The sequence below is a fragment of the Sebastes umbrosus genome, chromosome 15 (assembly GCF_015220745.1).
Source record: "Sebastes umbrosus isolate fSebUmb1 chromosome 15, fSebUmb1.pri, whole genome shotgun sequence".
In the NCBI taxonomy this organism is placed as follows: Eukaryota; Metazoa; Chordata; class Actinopteri; order Perciformes; family Sebastidae; genus Sebastes; species Sebastes umbrosus.
This window is the reverse complement of record NC_051283.1, coordinates 1383587-1411217: the sequence shown is the minus strand read 5'-3', so window position 1 is coordinate 1411217 and position 27631 is coordinate 1383587. Positions and strand designations below refer to the sequence as shown.

Genomic DNA, 27631 nt, shown 5'->3' with positions numbered 1-27631 from the left:
TCTATGTTTATATACTATACACGTTATATACTGTCATTTTAATTCCCGTTGCTGTTTTGACCAATTTGTTGCTGCATTAAAAAGGTTCACACTAGAATTGTAATTCCTGTTCAATTTTGAAGATTTTCTACCAAGTTGGTTGTGTATGATTTATTATTTTAATGATAAAGAACAATTAAATACATTTATATCTATGTATCTATTTTTCACATTTTGTTTTACAAAGTTAGGAAAGCATTGTTTAAGTCAAGACTGATGTTGCCTTACAAAAGAATGATCCCGGTCACTTCCACACAGCGAGGCATACAGCTTATTTAATGAAACACTGGTATCGGATCGGTACTCGGTATCGGCAGTTACCCAAAGTCCAGGTATCGCTATTGGTATCGGGACTGAAAAAGTTGGATCGGTGCATCCCTATACTGAATATCCACAAGTACCGAAATATAAAAATAAATCTTAATTAATTAACAAATTTGTTCCCACAATTGAAATTTTTATTTTCCTTTGGTGGAAGTGTTCTCAGAGCTTGCCTAAGCACAAATGTGAAAAAAATAAAAAATTGGTCAAACCATTTGGCTGAAAAGTGAGTTTTTCTTATCATACTATAGTGTTTGGGCACTAAAAATATTTCATATGGAAAACATTTAATAAACACAATGTTAGCATTTTACTTGTTTTTCAAAAATCCTGACTTTTGACTATTGATAAAAGTGTGATTTTTCATTTGATCTAAAATTGTCAAAGTTGTCCTGTTAGATATTTGCCCAAAGTGTGTCCGTACCAAATTTCAAGACATTTGACCAATCAGAACAAATGTTGTGGCATTTTCCCTTATCATACAAAATATAGTCTTTGGGCACAAATGGGTTAAATATTGACACTTGTTCTGAAATTCACTAAACCACTAAACATTATTTCAGTCAGTGGATCCTTTAACTCATTAAGTATTCAGAAAAACCCACCAGGTTTACAACTCCAATGCATTAAGGGAATAAATGCTTTTTACCACATTAACATATTCCATCTTATTTGTTTTACTTTACTTTTTAGCATATTGTTGTGGTTGAGTAAAAGTATTATACTTCCCGAATCAAAAGTCATGCATTGATTTTTAAGAGCAGTAGAAGTTAAACACATTTGTTTCTTTTGTTTTGTCAAGAAGTGCTGTATTTATGTTGGGTTTTATAACATTCACTTTTTAGTCATGCTTAAAATTCAAGCTTTTGAAATTCACTGGCCAACACAGTAAACCTGAGCTCTAATGTGATCAGCTTTGAGGTTTTCATTTCTCACCATGTGTAGAGTAAGTAGTAGTAGTAGTAGTAAACAGGAGTGAACAGCAAGCACCAACTGGCGGGGGTGGGAACGGGGTTTACATTTGCCGGTATCATGTGTAGTAGTCTGGCAGATTAAATGATCAATGGCCAAAATGTCTGTTGGGAAATATGCCAAATTAATGAATTAATAGCACATTAAATAGCCTAATATTGTAAGATATGTTGCCAAGACAACTAAAATATATACTTATATTATACAAAAGTTTGAATGCTTCCGCTCCGCTGTGCTTCTAATCCAGTACACCTTTTGTCAAATTCAGCGAATATCTCCTGACGGTCCGCTGGCTGTGTTGCAATATTTCGGTAAGCTAATAATAATTTGAATGTCAATGTTATGAATGAAGCTTCAAACTATTCAGGAGGCTACAGCCCTACGAGCCACACAACACTATTTTGAATTTGACAAACGTAGAAATCGGACCAACCAGCCTATTATTTTAGTTTTTAGATCACTTCTTCATTTAACTTTTTTTTTTCAAGTTATGTCAAATGTAGGCTATTATATGGTTATTTAAAACATATGCCCGGTAGTTGTTCTATATGGCCGGAATTGTGAAATATTAACATCCGTATTGGCTGTCAAAAAAAAGTCTAACGTAAACCCTGGATGGGAATGAACCCTGACATTGCTGACTATAAACCAGCTGGAACGAAAAAAAAAGACATCCATCGTCCCAAAGCATATAGCCCCTCATTGAATTCTTTCTTGTCTGTTGGTCATTAATATACGTGCCTTGTGCAACTACACAGATTAAGTGCTAAAGAGCGGAGACTGATGCTCCTTAGTTCATTGTGAGCATCAGATCGTTGCCACAAAGACTCAGAAACCTGCTCTTTTGTGCAGCTCAGAGATGTGACCAGACAGTCTCCTCTGCTGTGTGGTTTTCCGAGGGCAGGCAGGGCGGAGAGGGACCTGTAGCTGCCGCTGCTCTGTCCCCGCTCTGCACCACAACAAAGGAAATCTAAATGCTCTTTTATTTTATGTACACTGCTGTAAAATCCTCCAGGGCCACTGTGGCCCATATAAAACTGAGAGCTGTCAGATTCACAGAGAGAAGGCACGTGTGTGGATGGAGAGGAATGGTTTATTTATGCTGGCTACTCTGAGAGGCCTCTTATCCACGCTGTAGTTATTCAGCACAGTGTTGATTTGATTCTCTGGTCCAAACCTGCTCTGTTCTAACATCTGCTTTTCTACTTAGTAGTAAACCATCTAAGCAAAGTGATGAAAAGTTATGATGATACAAGATCAAACAAAAAGAGCTGTGTAAAAGATATATTTGATGCAGGTGGTATTAAAAATAGAACAAAGAAAACAAGCAAAACAAACAAAAACAATCTCCTGATTGTTAAATCCAAATGACCACAGCAAGAACACAGTGGAAGATACTGGAACAACAAGGCAATGTGGCAATAGTGTGTACTATTCTATTCTATTCTATTGTTTATAACCGCGCAGAGAAACTTTTATTGCAGTTCAAAGCACGAACCTCCTGCCCACACACACACACAAACACACATACAAAGTGCTCCGTGCTGCTCGATAACTACCTCCTCTCCCACCCAGGATCTTCACCTCGCCGTGCCCAGGAGGGGGTTGTGTTGTCTGGGCCACACCAAACTGGTCCTGAGCAAAGGCCCCTGTGCCTGGATTAATTGGCTGTGTGTGTGTGTGTGTGTGTGTGTGTGTGTGTGTGTGCGTGCGTGTCCATGTGTTTGTGTATGAGCTTGTGTGCAAGAATGTGTATCTGCAATTATTTTGTGCTCGTGCAAGGAAGGCAGAGAATTTGTTGAGGTTGGAGCAGCGTCTCTTTATGCGTCTGTGCATGTGTAGAGGTTAACAGTATCAGCGTGTGTCTCATCATGTGTTGGAAAGTATGTGTGAAAGCAGCCCTGTCTCCTAAAAATGTTCCCACAAAACTAAACTGCGTTGTGAATTACGTTTCGAGGGAAATGTTTTTTGTTGTGCATTCCGTTTGTTTTTGACGTATCACAAATACGTTTCTAGTGATAGTCCGCGGAAGTCCGCACATAGAGGAGGTTGGATAGGTCCAACAAACACAGGACTTTCACCCAGGAAAAACGCTGGTCATGTCCCGTGTGAAACCAAAAGTCAACGTGCACTTATTTCAATCATGATGTCTTTTACTAAACCTAATCAAGTAGTTTTGTTCCCTAAACCTAAAAACAATTTTTTTGTGTGTTTTATTTCAATTTCGTAGTCATTTTAAGCCAAACCATGATTTTTTTTTACTAAACCTAATGAATTAGTTTAGTTGCGTTTTTTGGGAGAAAGGTCTACAACGTTAACGTGTTTAAAGGCCAAGACACACCAAGCCGACTTCAAAGAACGAGAGGTGATGAATGCCGACTGCTGCATCGCCTCATGTCGCCTTTGTTGCCTTTGTCTTGGCAAAAAAGTTGCTATCACGTACGTTCTGAGCCTGTGTGGCGGCTATAGTCTGTATTCGTCATTCAAAAAGGGAAATAGGAAGACAGAGGGCTGCTGATATACCAGCTGTTATGATACGTACATGAAACAAAGCAGCAGCATCTGCCGACCATTTTCACACCAATCTCACTCACCACTTAGCTTCATTCCAGATGTTCATGTTGCTGTGAAAATATCCGTGTGTTGGAATGATGAAGATGAGATGAAGATGAAAAATGAGAAGAGCCTTCTGTGTTTTTCCTCTTGACTTTACTGGTCGGCTTGCTTTCCTCACTTCCATTTCTCTTCTCGTGCACTGACTCATTTAAGCTGAGCAGCCAATCAGAGTGATTTCTCTCACCGACGAGCTCCGCCGCCGATTCAACATGCTGAATCGGCCGCAAAACCTCCGACACGGGCAGACTAGCACCAACAGTGCGGGACACACCACAAAAATTAGACTGACAGCTGCTCACCGACGGCCCCAAACTGTCGGCTTGGGACCTTAAAACTGTTTAAAAGTGCGATCTAATCTGGGAGGAAATATGTTTCCGTGGAAACCTAATTGAGTATGCAGTTTAGTTGTATGGGATGGTAATTTTGTAGGAGACAGGGTTGGTGAAAGAGGTGTGTATCAGCAGGAATTTGGACTATGTCTGTGTACAGTTGTATATATACTGTATGTCTGCAGCTGTGTGCAAATGTTGTGGTTTATGAAGAGACAAAAAATCCATGCATTTATGCTTATTTGTGCGTGTGTGCGTGCGTGCATGTGTGTGTGTGCGCATGAAGCAGGCAGACATGTAGACGATTCAATAATTGCACGTTGAGGTCAGTTATGGATCTGTCCAGCATGTGTGGTTTATCTGGAAACCGCAAGCTCATAGCTGCCCATTGTGTGAGCGGTTTTAACCTTCCACCGCTATTGATTAGCCAGCATTGACTACTCTCCCGCCACCCCATTGCTGTGTGCGTGTGTGCACTGTTGATATGTTTGCATGAGAATTTGTGGTTCTAACTTGTGTGCGTGTGTGTGGGTGGACTGGGTGTGTGTGATGACATGAACGATTGCCGTGAATGTGTAGGAATGTGAGAAAGTGTGTGCATGTGAGGACACCTGCTTCTCTCCGTGTGTGTGTGTGTGTGTGTGTGTGTGTGTATGGATCAGATTTTAAAAGGGGCTGCGTTGTCGGTGAGTCCCGGTGCTAACGTGATTGCGAATGACAAAGCGTCCAGGCGGGTTTGTTAGCTCCATAATGGGGAATCAATAGACACAACACAGATGTCAATACAACATGCTTTATTGCGTTAAGCCGCCTCACCCCCACCCAGGGCTCTGCACACACACACACACGCACAGACACACACACACACACTCACACAAACTCTATCTGCGGATGCATCTGCTTCGTAGTTGCTGTCTGAAACACATGCATGCAGATATCAAAGTATTTACATGTTCACACTCACGGAAACATGCACACTGACCGGCTCCGCTGTCAAACCAGTTCGTATACAACGCTACCTTCACACACACTTTTTGGACACCTACACGTGTACTTCACTTTCACACATTTTCACACAGTATGTACCGTAAAGTCACTGGAAACATTTTCAGTGTCATCACGCTTTCAGCGAACGTTTGTATTACTTCATGAGAATGATACTTACACACCAAATCACATTAAACAGGTTGTTAGGGAGATTCTTTTAACAACATTTTCGTCTTGACAATATTTACTCTGGTGTTTCTACACTACATTTCCCTGAGTTCACTTGGAAGAGAAACACTGTGATTGCCATCTTTTTTCTTGCATTAGGAGTTTGAGCTTTACTGTATGTTTACTGAAGACCAAAGTAGATAGTACATTTGACAGTAGACAGTAGATTAGGTTCTGTTAGGCATTGAACGCATCGCTTTCTGCGTGCCAACAGATATTTCCTGCAAAGAACCTACCACACACACCTCATGATTAAAAGCAAATGTAAATAGTTGGTCTGTCAATCGATAAAAATATTTAATTGCGATTGATTGCAAATTAATCACACATTTTTATCTGTTCAAAATGAACCTTAAAGGGAAATTTGTCAAGTATTTAATACGTGGCAAACTGCAGCCTCATAGGCAACAACAGCTGTCAGTGTGTCAGTGTGCTGACTTGACTATGACTTGCCCCAAACTGCACTCTATCTTTAAAACTGAGCCCAGTACAACCTCCATAGCTCAAATAGCGGCCGGGCTAAATCACAAGTTGCGTTAATGCGTTAAAGAATTTAGTGGCGTTACAATGAATTTGCGTTAACACATTATTATCGTGTTAATTTTGACAGCCCTGGTAAATAGCTTCATACCCAGTTAATATATATATATCTTATTTATAACTTATCCTCGACACACACATACATGCTCTGTACATTACCTTACCACATGCACAAACCTGTGAATGCCGCAGGGAACACACACACACACACACACATGCAGACCCTTTTGTCTTTGTTACACATAGATGATAAAAGTCATTTCACACCGTGGACACTACCTGCTGTGCAGATATGAAATAAAAATCCCCCCCACAACCAAATATGGTCACCTGAACTCTGCTTCCCCTCTGCTGCTTGTCCGTATGTCGGTCCATCCAAGCAGCTCAAACTGTCATTGTTACCGTGGAAACATTCATAGGCCATTAGACGCACATATAGAAGGAAAGGAATCTAGGTAAACACTGTCCTCCTCCACCCACACACACACACACACACACACACACACACACACGCACGCACCCTCCATTGGACAGTCATCTTTGTCTTGTGCTCTTGATGGTCACAAAGACCATTAAGGGCTAAATTGGCTGTACTCAGGCTATATTTGACTTCCCCGCGTCGTGTCTCACTCTCTTTGGGTTTGTAATCGCCAATCATAATGTAAGTGTGTGTGTTAGTGTGTGTTTGTGGCTATTTGTGAGTACATTTCTGGTATTTCTGTGTGTAAACATGAGTACCAGTGTACTTACTGAGTACTTATTACTGGTGTGTGTGTGTGTGTGTGTGTGTGAAAATAAATGTGTGCTTCTCTGATGGCTCATCTTAGTACTTGTGTGTGTAAACAGGCCAGTGTCCATTTTACACCCCTGCTAAATAATGAATCGTGGGCACAGCAGGGGACCCTTTTTGGTTTAACACCAATGCGCACCCCTAATCGAATGCACTCAGTGTGGGCTCCCCCTTTGTCCGACAAGGTGTCCGTCGATAGGCTTTCTCCTCCGCGCACATAAATGCCATAAAGAACCCCGTGCCTATTCACTCGCCTCATAGCTCACATTCCTTCTCTTCACGCTCCTCTCCATCCCTCCTTTCACTCCCTCCATCACTATAATTCCCCGCCTTGGCCCCCGTGAGCAACCGGGTGTGTTCGGCCAGAAGAAGGTAGAAGGTAGAAAGAAAAGAGAACATGAGGGTGAGTGCGGGAGAGAAAGACCTGAAGGCTGTTCAACTGATTAGCGGATGGTCTGAGGTCAGGGCTGCTGCTCACCTTCTAATTAAGCAGAATAATGAGGTTTCACACTATACACAACCTCAGACCTGTGTGTGTGTGCGTTGGTGGTTCAACATTCAAGTGTTCCTTTTGTGTAGCGTTTCATGTCTTATATTAGCACCCAGGGATGCTAATTTTGAAGAAAAAAAAATGGAACCGATAACCGACCCTCGATAACTAATCATTAACCGTTAACCGACAAGATTAGTGCGTTTCACGCAGCTGCAACGAAAAGCCGATTCACAAACAGGTTAAATCCATCACTTATCACCAGCTACAGTATACTGTATGTGCAAAACAGACAACTTAGTCCCCGGTTCTTCCGTCCGGGAGAGTTCCTGTAGCAGCCACGCTGCTGCGTGTAGTGTCCCAGTGAGGCTCCACCACATTATTTAGCTGCAAGGTTGTCAGCTGTTGGTCTGCCTGGCGTACTCAGTGAGCACGGCGTAACTTTAGCGAGAGTCCGGGGTGGCGGTGTGCTCTTGTCAACCCGGCGTTACGTTAGCGAGTGTCCGACAGACCGTGTGTGTGTGTGGCGGTTGTGAGTGTGGGGTTATCGGTGGCGTTCTAGCTGTAAACGTAACAGTAGCAGTGTGTGTACAGTTTATTTGTCGGTGAATAAATGCTACTGCTCCCGTGTCTTGCCAGTCACCTGCTGATTACAGTGAAGGCGGTTAGCCCCGGCGTTAGCAACGCCAGACTCTCTTAAGGTGGACCAGCTTTTCTCCTTTAAATGACAAGCCCCTCCTCTGAGTTTTGCTCAGCTTTTTATTTCATCTTTAATGTTTATTTGAACTGTTTAACCGATAGCGTTAATCAGTTGAAATTCTTAATGTCGGTTAACGGTTAATTATTAACATTCCATAGCACCTTATCTTCATGTAAACTGTTTGTTAGTGTGAACATGTACTCCATTATAGCTACTATATAGCTAATTCAATGGATTACCCAACCTTTGAATTGCTTTTGAAATATCTCAGCAGCTTCAAAGGCAGGCAGAATATTTCAAAGGCAAAGGCAGAGTGGAGATATCTGCTCAAACACTTACATTACAGAGCCCTATGATTTTTTTATCTGTTCAAAATGTACCTTAAAGGGAGGTTTTGTCAAGTATTTATTACTCAAATATGCTGCTTTATACAAATGTATGTATATATTTATTATTGTAAATCAATTATCAACACAAAACAATGACAGATATTGTCCAGAAACCCTCACAGGTACTGCATTTAGCATAAAACAATATGCTCTAATTATAACATGGCAAACTGCAGCCCAACAGGCAACAACAACAACTGCATGTGATTATTATAAAGTGGGCATGTCTGTAAAGGGGAGCCTCGTGGGTACCCATAGAACCCATTTACATTCACTGACCTGGTCAGAGGTCAAGGGACCCCTTTGAAAATGGCGATTCCAGTTCTTCCTCGCCAAAATGTAACGTAAGTTTAGAGTGTTATTTAACCTCCTTCACGCGAGCTAGTATGACATGGTTGGTACCGATGGATTTCTCAGATTTAGTGTCTAGGTCTATCTATCTATCTAAGGACTAGTTTCATATGATGCCATATTTACTGTAGCTTTAAAACGGAGCCCGCTACAACCTTCGAAATATCGATTGCGTTAATGCGTTAAAGAAATTAATGGCGTTAAAAAAAATTTGCGTTAGCGTGTTTTGGCATTAACTTTGACAGCCCTAGTTACATCAAACTCATTGATATTCATTACATTTTGAATATTTTCTCATTGACTTGTTGAAATTTCATTCTTCCACCACATGATTAGAAACTCTTTATGATGACAAAATGTGCTTAAATCGTAAAACACAGAATTCAGAAAAATTAAAACGAAAAACACAGAGTTTGGGAAAGGTGTATATATATATATATATATATAGGTATAAAGGTATATTGGCCTGGGTATATTGGTTTCTTGACCGCACATACCCTCAGGATTGAAAACCTAGACTTTGACTCACTAAGTTTTACTGTTATTGCAAAAAAAAAAGAATGGTGTTATTCTCTTAATCCCTGATCCAGATCACAGCCAGTACGTAATCTGTATATTTTTGGGCCAAGACCTGTCTTTCCACCAGCTTCCATAAAGAAACTTTTTTCAGTTTTTGAAACATTCTGCTGCCAGGAAGACAAAGCAACTAACTGACTAATGGGAAATATATCCTTCTAGCCAATTCCAGACTTCTATTGAAGCCCAGTTTGTCCTGTGCTAAATCTGTTAAGATGAAGACCAGTAGCAGGTATTCTTGTGAGTAATTTGCGGTCATTTTTGCAGTAGTCAAAAATTTCGAAGCACTGTAACTATAATCAGAAAACGTTGCTTTTTAGGTAACATAATGAATACAAATCTATATTTCAAATGTGTTGATGGGTGTATAGAAGGTTGTACTGTTCTGCACATGTGTGTGATCTCCAGCAGCTGTGTGTGTGCTTATCTGTTAGCTAATGTCCATCACTGCCTGCTGCTTGGGTGTGTAACACAGAAGTGCTGGTCTTTTGTGCCAACCTGAAGGCAGTGATCTTGTCCCCCAGCTTGCATGAATAGAGAGAACAGGGCTTAGGAAAGGCTCCTGTCCTCCTTCACAGGTCTCTGACATAATGAAGCCCGTGTGTGATCTCACGCAAAAAAACCCTCTCTGTGGAAGTGTGAGTAAGCTGGTCTTGATGCGTGCGTCTGCCGTCTCAAAGCTGTAGGACTTTTTTATAGAGATTAAAATGACAAGGCCGTGGATAAGCAGAACGGTGTGTGTTTGTGAGTGTGTGTATTCCTGTGTTTGAGTACACTTTCCTCTCTGAGTGTTTGCATGTTTATGTGCGCCACTGTAATGTAATCTCGCCGTTTGCAGCGCCGCGGGGACGTTTTATGCTCGTAGTTTGTATCGAATAAACCACACACAGAGAGCCGACGCGTGTCCTTTGTGCGCCCCTTTTGCATGTCTGTAACTGTGCGTGTGCGTGTGCGTGTGTGTGTGTGTGTGTTCCCAAGCAATATGAATCCCTGCAGCACTCAAAGCGTTTCTTCCCGCCGCTGATACATTTAGCTAATAAAGTCGGATGACAAAAGTGGGGTTAGTTAGATTGGTTTCCACGTCTTTTGTCTCCTCTCTCCACCCATCCATCCCCTTGGCTGGTGGTCAGCGCTGTTTTGGGGGGAAGAGAGGAGATTTAAACCCCCCAATTTAATTTAGCGGACAGGGGTTATGGTAATGAACGGAGGGGAGAGGAAGGGGGTGTGTGAGGAGAGGGGAGGATGGATAGGGAGGAGGGGTTGGGGTTACCCATTTACCTCAGGAACACCACATCCTTCCTCTCCTTCCTCCCCCCGACCCCTCCTTCTCTTCAGCCCGTCTTATTGAGGGACCAGCGGTGACTGTGAAGGGGTTTTAGTGAAAAACGTAATATCATGCAGGATGGGGGGGGGGCTGTATGTATGCACAGAGACAGAAGTAAAGTGACAACAATAGAGGATAGAGAGAGAAAGGAGGGGTTGGAGGGAGTGGGTGGGTTGGACAGGCACTGGATCCGGCCCTTTTTAATAAATCTGAGTGCTCTGGTTAGTGCTTCAATCTGCTGTACTCAACTAACCCCCTACCCACATTACACACAAACACACACACATGCACACGCTTTCAAATACATACATGCACTTACCCTCTGCGACTCATTTTCACCCACATATGCTGTCGCCAGACCACAAGCTCAAGGGCTTTTAGAAGGTGTTTTCGGCGGACCGTACAGCTGATGCTGCTCTTAAGCGTACCGTCCACCAGATGTGGGCACACAAACATCAAAAATGACTAAATGTTAGTGTTTTGATTTTGGCTGTCAATAGATTAAAATATTTAATCATGATTAATCGTATGATTGTCCATAGACAATCTTGATCAATCTCAAATTAATCACTCATTATTTTATCTCAAAGTTCAAAATGTACCTTAAAGGGAGATTTGTCAAGTATTTAATACTCTAATCAAAATGGGAGTTGTATTATTGTAAATCAATTAACAACACATAACAATGACAGATATTGTCCAGAAACCCTCACAGGTACTGCATTTAGCATAAAACAATATGCTCCAATCATAACATGGCAAACTGCAGCCCAACAGGCAACAACAGCTGTCAGTGTGTCAGTGTGCTGACTTGACTATGACTTGCCCCAAACTGCATGTGTTTATCATAAAGTGGGCATGTCTGTAAAGGGGAGACTCGTGGGTACCCATAGAACCCATTTACATTCACATATCTGGAGGTCAGAGGTCAAGGGATCCCTTTGAAAATGGCCGAGACAGTCTTTCCTCGCCAAAATTTAGAATAAGTTTGGAGCGTTATTTATGACATGGTTGGCACCAATGGATTCATTAGGTTTTCTAGTTTCATATCATACCAGTATCTTCACTCTAGCTTTAAAACTGAGCATGGTCAAAACTGAAACTAAAGTTGCGTTAATGTATTACAGGAAATAGTAGCGTTAAAACGAATTTGCCTTAACCTTAGATTCCTTTTTTTTGCTTTGTTGACTGTCTTCTTCAACTGCCTCCGAGTCAACACGCGGCAGAAAAAGGAAAAAAGCGGTACTGTAGATGTGCAGTTTCAACAAGCATTAAAACAGACTAAGAGCAATGCTAGAGAGTGAGTACTTGGATGGGCTGTATGCACTGCATCTAATGCACGCAATGAATCCAGTTTGAGTGCCTGGTGAGTTAAAGCAAAAAAAATCCACGCAACCACACACAAAGAAACAGCTGCTGGCTATGTACCTTGCATTTCTGGGTCCATTTTGTTGTTTGAAGGTGTAATTTTCAGATTCCTCATAGAAACAGATGGCACGGTGTCACATTCGGACATCTCCAGCAACTACAGTGGAGTCTAATGGCAAAAAATCTTTCACCTGTCTGAAACATCAGCAGTAAAAACATTAGGTTTTGGTCTCAGACGCTCCGATGGAGAGAGCAAGGCCCTCTTTGTGGACCTACCATTTTGTACCGATGTGTAACAAGCGTACAGAGTGAAACCACTGCAGAGTGGAGTCCTCAGTAAGACCGGGTGGTTTTTGTTTTTTTGCATACGTCTCTCTGGACTGGAAACACTGTCACTTTCACTATTGCTGTTTATGTGACACATAAAACTGACAACAAGTTCAGGCTCGTTCTCTGGCTACTGTCAAAAGGCACTCTGGGAAATGTAGGAAGAAATCACAAACCACTTCATCATGTAATAACTCCTGAAACATCTCAGCTCATTGATATTTAACAATGTATGAGAGAGTGGAATATCACTTTAAATCAAGTGCATCTAAAGCAGCTCCCATTTACAACCGCATTTACAGGTGAGATATTGGTCAAACCATTATTGATAGCATGCATTCTAATACCTACACTCATACATATTTAACTATACATCAAATATAACAAACGGCTGTTTGGTTGGGAAGGTTACCTAGCAACCAAAAGGTTACTGGTTCAACGTGTGCCGCTGACATTATACTCCTACTTAAAGCTGCTAAACTGCTTCTGAGCTGGAGAATCTAACCTACAGGAGACACTGTTTGTCTGCCATGAAAGGAAAATCGTTAAGAATAGGACAGATGGTCGAAAGTGATAGGAATGAGAGGGATATCTAAAGGTAGGGCTGTCAATCCATTGAAATATTTCATTGTTGATTGTTTTACAACTGTTCTAAATGTACCTTAAAGGGAGATTTGTCAAGTATTTAATCCTCTTATCAACATGGGAGTGGACTAATATGCTGCTTTATGCAAATACATGTATATATGTATTGTTGGAAATCAATTACCAACACAAAACAATGACAGATATTGATCCAGAAACCCTCACAGGTACTGCATTTAGCATAAAACAATATGCTCCAATCATAACATGGTAAACTGCAGCCCAACAGACAACAACAGCTGTCAGTGTACTGACTTGACTATGACTTGCCCCAAACTGCATGTGATTATCATAAAGTGGGCATGTCTGTAAAGGGGAGACTCGTGGGTACCCATAGAACCCATTTACATTCACTGATCTGGAGGTCAGAGGTCAAGGGAACCCTTTTGAAAATGCTCCTTGGCGACAAGCTAGTATGACATGGTTGGTAACGATGGATTCCTGGAAAGCGATAGTTTTCTAGTTTCATATCATGCCAGTATCTTCACTCTAGCTTTACAACCACCAAAAGATTGATTGCGTGAATGCGCTGAAGAAATCAGTGGCGTTAAAACAAATTAGTGAGGACAGGAGGAGAAAGGATAGATGTTCTAAATTGATTTGATTGAGAAGTATATCTAAAGCACCCCCCCTTAAAACAACAACACATTTCTGATTCTGTTTAAAACAGGACATATTTGAGAAGGCTTTTCACTCGGACCTGTAGTCAAATGCTTTTTTTTGCCGCTCTACATGATTTAAAGTACCTTAGTCGGCCAGTGAAGTTGCGATGTATCCCCCCTCAGATGCACAGAGGCCAGACGTACTCAACAGCAGTTTTGAACACATAATCGTCTTCACACTCCGCGGCTCCAATCTCTCCCACATACAGTACACACACATTTACTACATCAGATAAAGAAGCAAAAAAAACCCTCTTTTTTCTTTACCCTTTTTTTCTCTCCTCCCAGCTCTCCTGCTTATCACTGCCCCCCCGCCCCCCACCCCCCCACCCCCCTCCCACCCCCACCCTCCTCTCTTATTTTTTATCCTCTTTTATTATCCTCTGCTTTTTTTCCTTCAGCAGAGGAGTACTCAGTCCAGAAATGAAATTAATCTGTTGTACTACACCCCTCCCTCCTCCTCCTCTTCTTCCTTCCTGCTCTCCCTCCTCCTCCCGCATCTCAATCTCATTCTCTCTTTGCTCTGTGGGGAGGATTGGACTCGTCACTTTAACCTCTTCATATTGGATATGAATCTGTTAGCCTGCCTGCCCCTCTCTCTTACACTCCCTACCTCAATCTACATAGTTCACACACACACACACACACACACACACAGGGACGTGCATGTACACAAATAACACACACAATGGCAGTGTCACACTTATTTACGCACACACACTGTGGTGAACATGCTGCGGACACCATGCTCACACACACACTTCATTCCACGCAGGTATCTAAACAAATCTTTCGACAAATCCTAATCCACACACATACACACACATACACACACACACACACACACACACACACACACACACACACGCACGCACACACACACACACACACACACACACACACATGTTGACATCTCTGACAAACCGTCCTCCGGCGGGTTTCTCCCGGTGCTTCAATCAAAGCCATTGATATGAATCTGGGCTGTTTTCTCCATGCTGGCAGCAGCAGCAATATACCAGCTGTACTTTTTAGCAGCTACACATCTTTCATCAGGGCCTGTGTGCCTGGAAAATAGCTGTTTACAGCCGCCCCCACCCCCCCCTTTTATTCCTGCCACTTCTACATAGAGACAGGCGATATTGCCGGATTTTAGCTTTGGCCTTGGCTGAACTAGCCTGCCTTATTAGTGGGGATATCGAATGAATGAGAGAGGCTTCATACTTCATATGAAAAAGGGAGGCAGCGAGATGTGGGGAGGGGAGGGAGGCAGAAATGGGGGGATGAGGGAGAGAAATGTGGGGAGTGAGCGAGGTTCTCCTTAATGGTTTCCCCTAGGGGTTTTAGCGGCCGTGCGAGCTGGTGCAGCCTTACAGTCGTAGCAGCGAAATGGGACAGGTGAAGATCCTCTCCCTCCTCCTCCTCCTCCTCCTCCTCCTCCTCTCTAAAGAGTGGTATGAATATGGTAAATCCGCTGTCCGCTTGGCGGCATGATTCTCTCCCAGAAAATGGCCCTGTGTCTGCGTCCCCTCGGGGGTATAAGCTAAGGAGATTCTGCATTTAGGCCCAGCACTCACTCCCTTTCTGCTCTCTGGGGGTTTGAAAGGGCCCCGGCCTGCCCCAATCCTCCTATCTATCTCAGCACCGCAGTAGCAGCAGCAGCAGTGATAGCACACAACACAGCAGCTTAGCTTAAACATGGTGGCTGGAGCTACACAGCTATCGCTATCTGGATGCATGGCTTTTACACACACACACACACACACATGCAAAGCCTCTATCCATGTCAGTGTCTCGCTGACTGAGTGAGGTACATTTAGCTAGTGTTCGCCCAAGGCAGTGAGGGATCACCGATGACCATCGTCATGTTCTGTTACACACACACACACACACCCACACACACACACACACACGCACACACACACACACACACACACACACATAGGGTTGTTTTCTGCTACCAGCTCTGCAGCTCCAGTCTTGTCGGGGGTCAGAGAACATGGTTGGATGGCAGCTCACTCAGACAGTCTGTCAGTCATCCATTACCGGAGAAGACAAAGCATTCAGTTTATTTGCACCTAGTTGGCCTCCATAGTAGAGCTGGGAAATATTGACACAATCAGACAGCATCATATTTCTGACTCGGTACTTCAGTGTCAATAATGTGACTCAATTATGGATCTGATTATTGGCTCTTTCACACAGTATTTAATAGGGTTTTTTTACGATTTCTAAATCGATTTTTTTAACGCCAGAATCGCTATATTTGTAGAAGGAAGTTACCGCTTTTATTGTTGCAGTCTGAGTAACTCGACGTTGGATCCTTTCCGTATCCGTCAACCAAAACAAACCGCAGCTGGTCGATAGGAGAAAATAGAAAATGGAGTATGGTCTGCGTAGATACGACCTGCACCCTCCCATGTTAAACACTACACATCCAGTAAAGGATGGAAACACTTTGGGTTTCACACATTGCAGGAAAAGCAGAGCTAGACATCACGGCTAAAGCTACATGCTGACTCTGTCACGGACAGGAAACGGTATCGTATCGCAGTAATGGAGCCGGCCGTCGCTCTCATCTCCGTGGTCAAATGGACCGACGCTACAACTGTAGACCGTCCATATACTGACATTTCTGTTCTCTGCATTGAAACGGCCCCGATGGAGCTGACCATGGATGGATAAAGAGAACGGAGCTGACGGGAGAGCTAGAGACCACCTAAGAGTTAGAGAAAGTATACATGCATGACTACTTCTGGTTTTCAAAATAAGGGGTTAACAAAGGGAACTGTATATACAAAATATATATATGGAAATCAGATTGATGGATTATATTCACCAGAAGTATTAAAACATTACATGTCCATTATAAATTAAAAAGAAAACACCACTAATCTGTGAGGGAAATGTCTTTATTCTTTGATTTTTGGATGCTGGAAAAAATCAATAAATCATGTCTGACATTGACTGATATATTTGACATCAGGACATCTCTGACTACATACATGCTGAAAATCAAACATTTTTACTGAATTAATTTAGATATTTCCAAAGTAAAAGTCCCTAGAAGAGTAGGATTCTACTTTTGCCCGTTTTCTAGTGTTAAAAAAGTTAACAAAAATCTCAATAAATCGTAATATCGAATCACAATACATATCGAATTGGCAGCCAAGTATCGTGATAGTATAGAATCGGGAGATAGGTGTATTGTCCCAGCCCTAGTATTTAATCTAAACTAGATGGTATAATATGAGAGGGAAAAAAGGATTAGCAACATGAGTTTGTGGCCAAACATCATCAGCTTAACTGCAATGGACCAGGAAGACTGTAACATTTGAGCCAGGTATGATCACAATAACCACAGTCCCAGAAGATATAGTCATTACATCAAGCTATCGCCATTAAATTGATATATTTCCTCGTTCTACTCTGTAGGTAATTAAGTTTTCCACGCAATATACAGCCCATGTGTAAGTCATAATCACCCTGGGTTGTAAAATCAAACGTTTATTAGGGTCAGGCTGCGGCGTAAAAGAAATTTGTTATGTTGCCCAAGGACACATGACCCGTAGATGGAATCGATCCTGTGACCTCTCAGTTGAGGGACTGTTTCTCTAATCAGCTGACAAATTCTGGTAGAGACTGTTGGCAATCTGGAACCTACAGATAAAGACGTGTATGATTTTTGTGAATTAGTGTGGTCATTTTGAAACTTGAAATAGATTGTTATTTATCTTGAGGTTGTGATAGTTGCATCTCATATGGTGGTTTATTGAAACACCGCTACAGAAACTGAATTTATCTTATGGGATAATGAGTGAAGTGCTCCCTGTGCTCATCACAGCAGTGTGCACAAATGTTAGCGTTTGAATTTAGGCGTGATAAAATATTGATGCAAATGTCCTCAGTGTGATCATTCATGTGAGTTGAGGCCCAAGTGTGTGTTTGTGTGTGTTTTCCGATGAAATGGACTTAAGTGTGTGTGGGCGTCTGTTTGTCAGAGTGCGTGTCCAAGTGTTTTTGTCCCTCAGCTGTGGCACATGTGAGCCTAAGTGTGTTTGCATAGCGCATCTGCCTGTGTGTGTGTGTGTGTGTGTGTGTGTGTGTGTGTGTGTGTGTGTGTGTGTCCATGCATATGTGTGTTTGTGAGTGTTCATTTCCCAGCCCCCTACTCTCCCCTCTTTCCTCCCGGTGAGGGAGGGGGGCAGCAGGGGTCCGAGCGCTCAGCGCCCCGTGTCATCCCGAACCCCCTCCGCATCTCCTTTGTCTGCTCGTCAGTTAGGGAGAGGTCTGTGCGGGACCCCAGGATGCGGGGGGTTGACCTTTACCCTTAACCCCCTAACCCCACCCCTCCCCTCTCTGTCGCCCCGGCGATTCATATGCAAGCGAGCCGTCACCCACCTATTCTTTTCTTTCATCTGTCCACGCCTGGCCAGGCTGTTGTGTCACGTCTCAAGTTCAAGTCCCGGGACAGGCCAGGCCATCCGGGGCCAGGCCAGGCCACAACAGACCAGACCTGGTGGCAGGCAGCCGGGGTTGGGGGGGGGGGTTGGGAGGGAGGGAGGGGAACTAGTGTTTGGCTGCCCAATTGTGATGGGGGGTCAGAGGGAGATGGTGGGCCGGTGTTGTGGGGATGGGCTGGGGTCAGAAGCTGGGGTCAGTTCTGTTTTTACTGCTGATTTAATCTGCCATTAAGGCTGGAAATCATATTACTTAGAGAACAAGTCAAACTTATTTTATTTTATAATTAAGCTCAGTTATTTGACTTTAACTTGGTTTAAGTATTTAAAATAGATGACCTGCACGCAGTTGCCAGTTTATTAAGTTCGCCAAGCTCAAACTAATGCAGTCTAATAGTCCTGCAATAAATCCTACCGTCATGAAGGTTAGAATGTTCGGCTTTTTTAGAGAGGTGTTGATTCAACTGTATGATCATTTAGGAGGAAGAAGCTTGTGCTGCTATTGTTTCTACTATTTTTTCCACTACATTTATATCAATGATTAGGGATGCACCGATACCACTTTTTCAGTCTCGATACCTGATAGCAATACCTGGGCTTTGGGTATCGGCCGGTACAGAGTACCAATCTGATACCAGTGTCTTAAACTGAAGTAGGCCAGATTGGAGCAAATATGATTAAAAAAAGTTATTTTTATAAAATGGTCACTATACCGTGACAGTAGTACATGAAACAGATAACCTGAAAATAATCATGTTCCTCTGTGTCCTCCGGTGCTCCTAACGGCATCTGCAAGATTTCACAGACCGGAGGAAAACAAGCAGTAAGAGCTGATCTGAGGTCTGCTGTCCAGCTGCTGTCTATGAGAACCGGCTGTCAATCACTCTGAACTCCGACTGAGCGGTCAAACTAGGCAGCGCTGATCAAATATGAATCAATATTATGTTACGTTAATGTCTATTTCTCTCCTCAGATGTTCTCAGAATCATCTTGTAGTGTACTGTTTAGCTGTAAAATGATGACGCAGCCGCCGTTGTGAAATCTGATGAAGGAACGCCAAATTCCAGTCACATGACCGGAGCACAGCCAATAGGAACGCTCTCTCTCTCAATGAAATGACCTGTGATTGGTCAAAGTCTCCCGTCACGGGCTAGATGTTTCTAAAGTCTGAAACAGAGCCATGAGGAGGAGCAGCAGTCTAGTTTTCTCTCAGAACACTTGAATTACAATATGCTGAAAGGTTATTATGGAATTTTTGCCCAATGATGCTAAAAACATATACTGCCTACTGCAGCTTTAATTAATAAGCTGTTTGCCCCACTGTGTGGAAATGACTGGGATCATTCTTTTATGTGTAAGACAACATCATGCTTGACTTAAATATTGCTTTCCTATTTTTGTAAAACAAAATGTTACAAATAAATACATAGATAACATAACATCAATTTAATGAATTGTTATTTGTTATTAAAATAATAAATTGTAAACCATCAACTTGGATAAAACAATCTTCAAAATTAACAGGTATTACAATTCAGTTGTAAACCATTTTAATGCAGCAACAAATCGGTCAAAACCTAAACATATATATAAACATAGAACTGAATTTAATAGATTGGCCCATTGTGACCGATATCCGATCCAGATATTTGAGTCAGTATCGGCCCGATATCCAATCTGGTATCGGTATCGGTGCATCCCTATCAGTGAGGGTAGGCTAAATAACGTAAACACCTTTCAGTATAATACACACAAATTATTTATTTTATTTATAATATTTGTTTATTAGGATGTTGGGCAGTGCAGCATTTCACGTTTACAATCTTAAGTCGTTCCGTTTTTGTCAAGAGGCTCCATTGTAGCCTTCGCTGAGGGGCCTGCTTTGGGGGTTGGCGCTGCCGTGTCGGGGTCAAGGTCAAGGTGGGTGGGGCCCGGGTCAGCTAGCCAGACGGACGCACAGACGGTGGACTTGACATTGAGTGGATGAGTGGATTAACAGGATTGGGAGGCTGCTTGTGTTTGTGTATTGTCAGTGAGGAAGGCTTGAAAGTGATGGTTTTGGCGGGTAAGGGTTGTATTAGTTTGCGTTGGGCAGAGGATTTAAGTGTCTGTGTGTGTGTGTGTGTGTGTGTGTGTGTGTGTGTGTGTGTGTGTGTGTGTGTGTGTGTGTTTAAAGAATTTGTATTTACGTATTATAAGGGTTCTAAAAATTAATGATGTCTCTTATCCATGTTTTCTTTTGTGAGTTTGGAGCACAAAGTCGACGCTCTCCCGACTTACATTTTTTTCATGAGCGCCCTAATTTCTTTTTATTGGAAGGCACACGCATCTTATAATATATCCACTAACAAATGGAGTGTACATACAACATCAACACACACGCACTGTCCTTCAACTTGTACTTGTGGCATTGAATGAATGCAATGAATGAACCATCTACTGACAATAACTACTACGCTTTCATTATACTGAAAAACACTTCCATTGTCCCAGCGCAGCACTGTTGGCCTGCAGAGCACATCCACTCAGTGTGAAATAATAATAATAGAAATCTTATTGTACACTGTACATTCCACACATATTAACCTCAGGAAACATATAAATATGTTGGGTTTTTTTGTGTTCTTGTTAAAGCTAAGTAACATTCCTTGAGGGGATGCAGAGCCTTACAAAGACCAAGGATGCGTTAAGTGTGAAACCAATTTGCTTAGGCATCTGACATTTAACCCAGTGCCTGTGTTTGGGGCATTCTGGCTGATAATGGGCCGCAGTTTGTTTTGAAAGCATCCCAACTGACAGTTGATTGAGCTGGCCTGAAGGTTATCCAGCAAATGGAGAATGACTTCTGCCCTCTAAGAGCCAAAGCTAGCCAGCTGGCAATGGTTGTTCTGAGATGTATGTAGTATTACAGCGTAATACTATATGCTGAGGCTACAGAATGACTGGGATTGTACCTTTACACAGACAAAAGAGGTGATTATTTTATAACACAGCATTCCCATTTTAAGGGTAACCTGTGTATTCTTTGTTTGTGTGTATAATGCATATTTGTGTGTGTTTGTTGCAGAAGCTGTTTAAAAGTGCTGTTTTAAGTAGAAAAGTTTGACTTAAATGGATTTGAGGGCTTACACATTACAGAAATATTTAGACTAAAGTCACAGCATTCGTCTTTAACCATCTGAGACCTGCATCCAGCTGACACTACTGTCTTTAAGAGGCTGTAGGGAGCTCAGGTTTAAAGCTAGGGTGAACATACTGGTATCATGTGAAACAAGACGACATGCATTTGGTACCAACTATATCATACTAGCTTGTCAGGAAGGAGGCTAAATAATGCTACACATTTTGGAGAGGGAAAAATTGGAATGGCCATATTCACAGGGGTCCCTTGACCTCTGACCTCAAGATATCTGAATGGAAATGGGTTCTATGGGTACCCACAAGTCTACCCTTTACAGACATGCTAATCCCATGCAGTTTTGGGCAAAAACGTGCATGCAGTATAAATATGTTATTTTCATTCTAAAAATTGTGTATTTCATATTTTTATAGAATATTTCTAAACCAAACAGTCTTTTGTGTATGACTGTATTACTGGAAAGCGGACACTCTTGCAGATTCAATGAGCCCAATTGTGTGAGTTATGTGAGTGTGTTAGTCCCCATAGTCCAAACACTGATTCTAGCAGAACTTGTCTGAATTAGTTTGGACACTTGCTGGCAATCAATAGTTCTTGTGTTGCTTGTTTGACATTCAACTGAGGTGAAGCTATTGTCTTTGCTGACACTGTGCATGTGTGTGTGTATATACTATATATATATATATATATATATATATATATATATATACTCTATATGGACATGTTTGTGTGTGTATGACTGTGTGTTTCTTTCTGGCCTTGACCTACATATTAGTGTGCTATAATGAGTTCAACAGAGAAAAATCTTCTTGAGACAAAAGAAAGTTATTTGTTAAACTAAAATTCACTTATCCCACTAAGACACACACTATAACAATATTAACACTAAAACAAGATATCTAGTGCATGAAAAACAATAATATCACCAATATCATATGAAAAATACTGTACCCACACACTGACCAAAAAGAAGAGACTTTTTGTTTCAATCCATTTATTACATTATGATATTTTGTCAATGATATGAGTCTTTTTACCTTGGCTGCACACAGCTGACACCACTTATTGAAACGCCTGAATTCAAGAGTGCAAACCCTTTCACATGTCTTGACTTGTGCAAAATGACACCTAGTCCAAATGAATAGTGTGGATTTGTAAAATAAGCCGGTGACAAATAAATCATATTTCTATATTTTTTGGAACATTTAACTTGAGGTATAATTTTTTTCCCCAAATTGGATGGAGATCTGTAGCGTTTAGGGGTTATCTTCATCTTTTTGTGTCCTCGGTCCATCTGGTAGCTGGTTTGACTACACGTTACTGTCATTTGTCCCATATGTAGTCAGCTGGTGGTTTAAACCTGTTGGGCACAGAGGATTCTGTTTCAGTATTTTGAAAAAAAGAATTTCACTGCTGTCCAAAGGAAATGCATGTAACTGAAAGCTTGTTATTTATGTACTAAGTGAGTTACATGAACCATGAAAGCTTACACCCGATATTACAATTTCAGCAACAGAAAATCTTTTTCTCCGCTCCTGAAAATTGCGCTTTTTGCAAAAACAGAGATTTTGCCTGACAACGATGATATGCAGTCTGCGCTGACAGAAGCGTGCAACCTGTCATTGATGGCAATTGCCACTTTCTTCTTCTGTTCCTGAGTGGTGAAATCACTATGTTCCAGCTTGTCAGTTCTCTGCCTTCACTACTGCAGTTTTACCCTCATATTGATGAAATTACACACACCGCGTGTATCATTTTCTTGAATATGTGTAAAATGGAAAAAAGACCTCTGTTGAAACATGATTCCATGATTCTAGCAGATGAGGAAAACAGTTGGCTCTGCTTTCTTATTATAGTATCTTCCTCACTTCACTCAGCATTAGCCAGCGTCAAATGTAGTGGTCACCAGTGGCTACTCTCAGGCTTAATAACCATCTGAAAAACAGGAAAAATCCAATAGAGCTCTGCTGCAGCCATAGTCGAAGGTAAGACAGCGTGAAACAGCTCGCTGGTGTTACAGACAGAATTTTTTTTTCTCAGATGGTTCAACAAAATAATGATCAAATACTGTCTGTTAGAGGGTTTTAATGAGCTAATGTTTTAATAACACATAAGATTTTTTTTATTCTCAAATATTGGTATTCTTTCCAAATCCCACCGCACACTTCCACACCCTGTCCTCCCTCACACACACCAGATTAGTTAACAAGGTTGGTGCTGTATAAGCTTGGAAATGGCAGATGACCCAAACACACACACACATCACTGCATCCTCCACACCTGCCTCCCCACTTTTTTTCCCCCTATTCTTCCCTCAAGACAAAAATGAGAGAAAGAAAAACAGAGAGAGAGAGAGAATGATGGTGGGTGGGTTTGGTGAAAGGACAGATAGAGAGAGATAGCATTGGTCCGAGAAGAAAGAAAGTGAGAGAGAGGAAAGGATGGACAGACAGAGAGATACATCAGAGAAAGGGAGAGAGAAAGATGGCTCTGAGAATAAAAGGAGAGGAGGTGAAGATGAGTACTAAGAGAATGGGAGAGGGAGAGAAAAGGGGAGAGAGGGCGGGAGGGCGACAGACAGACAGACAGTGAGGCATTAAAATTCATGGCCTTTTTTATTTTCCGTGCTGAAAATCAATACTGTCTACTATGGATGAGGTGAGATGTGGACAACAGCGGTTGCCGGCCAAAGCAGGGGGGGAGGGAGAGGGGGTGAAGGGGAGAGAGGGGGGGTGGGGGGGGGTGTCGTCAATATTAGCAGTGACACAGCCACTGCAGGCCAAGGTAGAGTTGGAGAGGAGAGAGAGCCACCGGGGGGATGGGCGTTGTGTTTATATATGTGTGTGTGTGTGTGTGTGTGTGTGTGTGTGTGTGTGTGTGTGTGTGTGTGTGTGTGATGGAGCGGGGGGTAGGGTAGGGTTCATTAAGTCTGACCAGCAGAGCTTTTGGCCAACGTAGCAGCAGCAGGCCTTTTGTCCAAGGGTCTGGACACACACACACACACACACACACACACAGATGGATGGACTGATGGATATTACCCCTCTTTCCCATTGTAATTTACAACCCCCTCAGAAGCCTCATCATTCAGCCAATGGTGTGTTTGACTAATATCTGGCAGATGTTCTAACGCTACACGCCAACTATTGTCGGCAGGGCCGGGGTCAGTTTGCTTCTAATTCAGGAAATGGAGATTCTTCTGCACTCAAAAACTATAAATCTTCTTCCATGAAAAGCCTCATCCCTTCTAGGCTCTGTGGTTATTACATTAGTTTCATTTTACACTTTAACCACATGCGGAGGCCACAAAGGCTGCACTGTGCATGTCAATCTTCTGAACAATGTGGAGGACATGCATCCTGTCTTTTAGTCAAATTAAAGAAATACATGCGCCATAGCCGGATTTAACTTCAAATAATTTAGAGCCCTAAAGTAAAAAGATTTTGTTTTGTCGTATCCTCGATTATGTTTGTGGAGCAGCTGAGCACCAAAGAGGCCGTAAACACAGTAAAGATGATCCTCAAGGGGTGTTTTATACGATGCTTACTCAAGTGTGCATACTCTGTACTAAAATGTTATCAGGTCAGCACTCAGGAGAAAACCACAACGATCCTCCTCTGCCTTTTATATCGGATGGGAATGATCAGAATTGTTGTAACATCCTTTTGACTACATGGTGTAAAAAGGAAATGAACACTTTTTGTCTTATTTTTTTATAATTGTGGCCGTTCTGATAATGGGTCATAATAACTTTGCTCTCGCCTCATTGTAGTGATTCAGGAAACGTGACTCCAGCAATTGAACAGCAAGTTGATTGAGAATGAGATCCCCGTGCAGTTAACCACAATCAGTTCAGCAATCTACTTTCTGTGTTCACTCATTTAAATTGACACGTCTTACCCCGATATACAGTACATTGTTTTGCCAGGATCTCTACAATGCAATGTTAGTATGACTCATAAGCAGAATGGACACATTTATGAGTACAAGTATGGAATTCCCCTTTAATTGATGTGTGATAATTAGTGCTGTCAAAGTTAACATGATAATAGTGCGTTAACGCAAATTTGTTTTAACGCCACTAATTTCTTTATAAAGGAATCCATCGGTACCAACCAGGTCATACCAGCTTGTTGCAAAGGAGGCTAAATAACACTCCAAAGTAGTGTAACATTTTGGTGAACAAAAATTGGCATTGCCATTTTCAAAGGGGTCCCTTGACCTCTGACCTCCAGATCAGTGAATGTAAATGGGTTCTATGGGTACCCACGAGTCTCCCCTTTACAGACATGCCCACTTTATGATAATCACATGCAGTTTGGGGCAAGTCATAGTCAAGTCAGCACACTGACACACTGACAGCTGTTGTTGCCTGTTGGGCTGCAGTTTGCCATGTTATGATTTGAGCATATTTCTTTATGCTAAATGCAGTACCTGTGAGGGTTTAATAATATTCATAATAATATTTGTCATTGTTTTGTGTTGTTAATTGATTTCCAATAATAAATATATACATACATTTGCATAAAGCAGCATATTTGTCCACTCCCATGTTGATAAGAGGATTAAATATTTGACAAATCTCCCTTTAAGGTACATTTTGAACAGATAAAAAAATGTGCGACTAATTTGCAATAAATCATGATTAACTATGGACAATCATGCGATGAATCGCAATTAAATATTTGTATCGATCGACAGCCCTACTGTAGGTAATAAGTGATAATGTGTTGGAGGTGGCCAAGTTCAATGGCAACCAAATTAGCTTTAAAGGGAACTGAACCAATGTTACACAAAGTGCATTTACAGGTCTTGGCGAGTTGTATAAAGCCTTTTGTGGCTCCGGATGAAACTTCTGGAAGTCTGATAGATTGCCTCAAGTGATGTCACTTGAGGCTGAAGACTATGGCCCTGTTCACACCTGGTATTAACATGCGTCCTCAGTGATCGGATCACAAGTGGACAGCTTTAAATACGTCTGTTCATACCTGGCATTAAAATGTGTCTCCACATGCGTCTTCAGTGACCACTTGTGATCAGATCTCACTTCCCCGCTCTATATGCAAATAATCACATAGTAAACGGATAATACAGTAGAGGTTGTGACGTAATATTGCATGAATGTCAGCAGTAATATCCTACATATTCGTTAATTCTGGTACATTGTATTAACATCAAAATAAAAGGTTATTGTACGTCCACGCCGCCGGTGCCGGCACCGCTGCTTTTGCCAGACAACAGCCTGTAGGGGTACAGAGCTCCAGAGAGCCGGGGAGGACAGAGAACAGGTGGGCGGGTGGTCGGATGTCAGCTCCGCGCAAAGCAGCGGAACAAAAACACCGACACATCGCCAACAGTATGATAATAATGCACTTTGCGTGCCTAGTCTACATACAGTAGAGCACAGAGGCCGTTTCCATGGTGACAAGCGCCCGTGTCTGCCTGTTTATTCACCTGAGGGGCGCGGTGATCCCGCGGATCCCAGCGGGACATCAGATGAGTAGGAGGTCCTTAATGTGGCCCAGGACACATTCACTACACACTGCTAACAGAATGTGGTCACATGTGGCCCAGACCACCTCTGAATGTGATCTGAGTGATCAGATCTCAATGCGTCCTTAATGCGTCTTGAGTGTACTTAGAGCTGTCCACTTGTGATCCGATCACCCAGGACGCATGTTGATACCGGGTCTGAACAGGGCCTATAAGTCTGGAAATAAAAAGAAATCTGGGGTTGTGGAGTTAGAAAGAAGTGATCTTACCAGACATCTGTAGCCCACTGCTCATCTCTGCGTGAGGCTAGCAGCTCGTGGCTACGTTAGCCAATATCAGACACTCGAATCTCTGACCTCAGGGGTCGAGTTGCATTGTGGGTAATGTAGGCACTAGGTTTTGGGGCCATCCTGGGGGCCACCATGCTCTCAGTGTCAGGAAGGTTTCAGGGACATTCTGTCTCCACTGCTGATCCCACAGTAACTGAGAAGAAGTTTGATTTCTAATAAAGAATAAATCTCTTGATTTTTAGAAATAGAATCCACGATCTGAAAAGAGGCCAATGCCGAGAGTGAAGTGCTGCTTTGTGCTGAAGTGATTTTTCTGCCACAGATGGTGGTGTTCCTTAGTTTACTGTCAAAGTAAATATTTTCATGTATTACTAGTGTAAGAGCCAAAACATGATGCTGACATACTGAGGTTGGGATGTAATTCACTTCTACGAACACTAGGTGGCACTGTATTAATTGATTGACCCAGCCACGGGTATATAGGTAAGGAGGTGTGTTGTTGGCGTCAGGGTTTAGCCCGGAAGGGCAAATGGTTTTTGACCGCAGGGACGCTGAATTGTTTGCCGTGTTATTATTGTTTACTCGTTGCTATGGTAAC

The 27631-nt window shown here is 42.2% G+C and overlaps 1 protein-coding gene and 1 long non-coding RNA gene across 2 annotated transcripts in view; both read left to right on the top strand.

The window, feature by feature from the left end:
- The window catches only part of LOC119503690 (POU domain, class 2, transcription factor 1-like), a 111397-nt gene that overhangs the window by 4443 nt on the left and 79323 nt on the right, over positions 1–27631 (top strand). The window lies entirely within an intron of this gene.
- On the top strand, positions 4790–26956 carry LOC119503691. Its single transcript, XR_005210370.1, has 3 exons — positions 4790–4800; positions 5221–5229; positions 26884–26956. It is a non-coding gene; the product is annotated as an uncharacterized LOC119503691 (long non-coding RNA).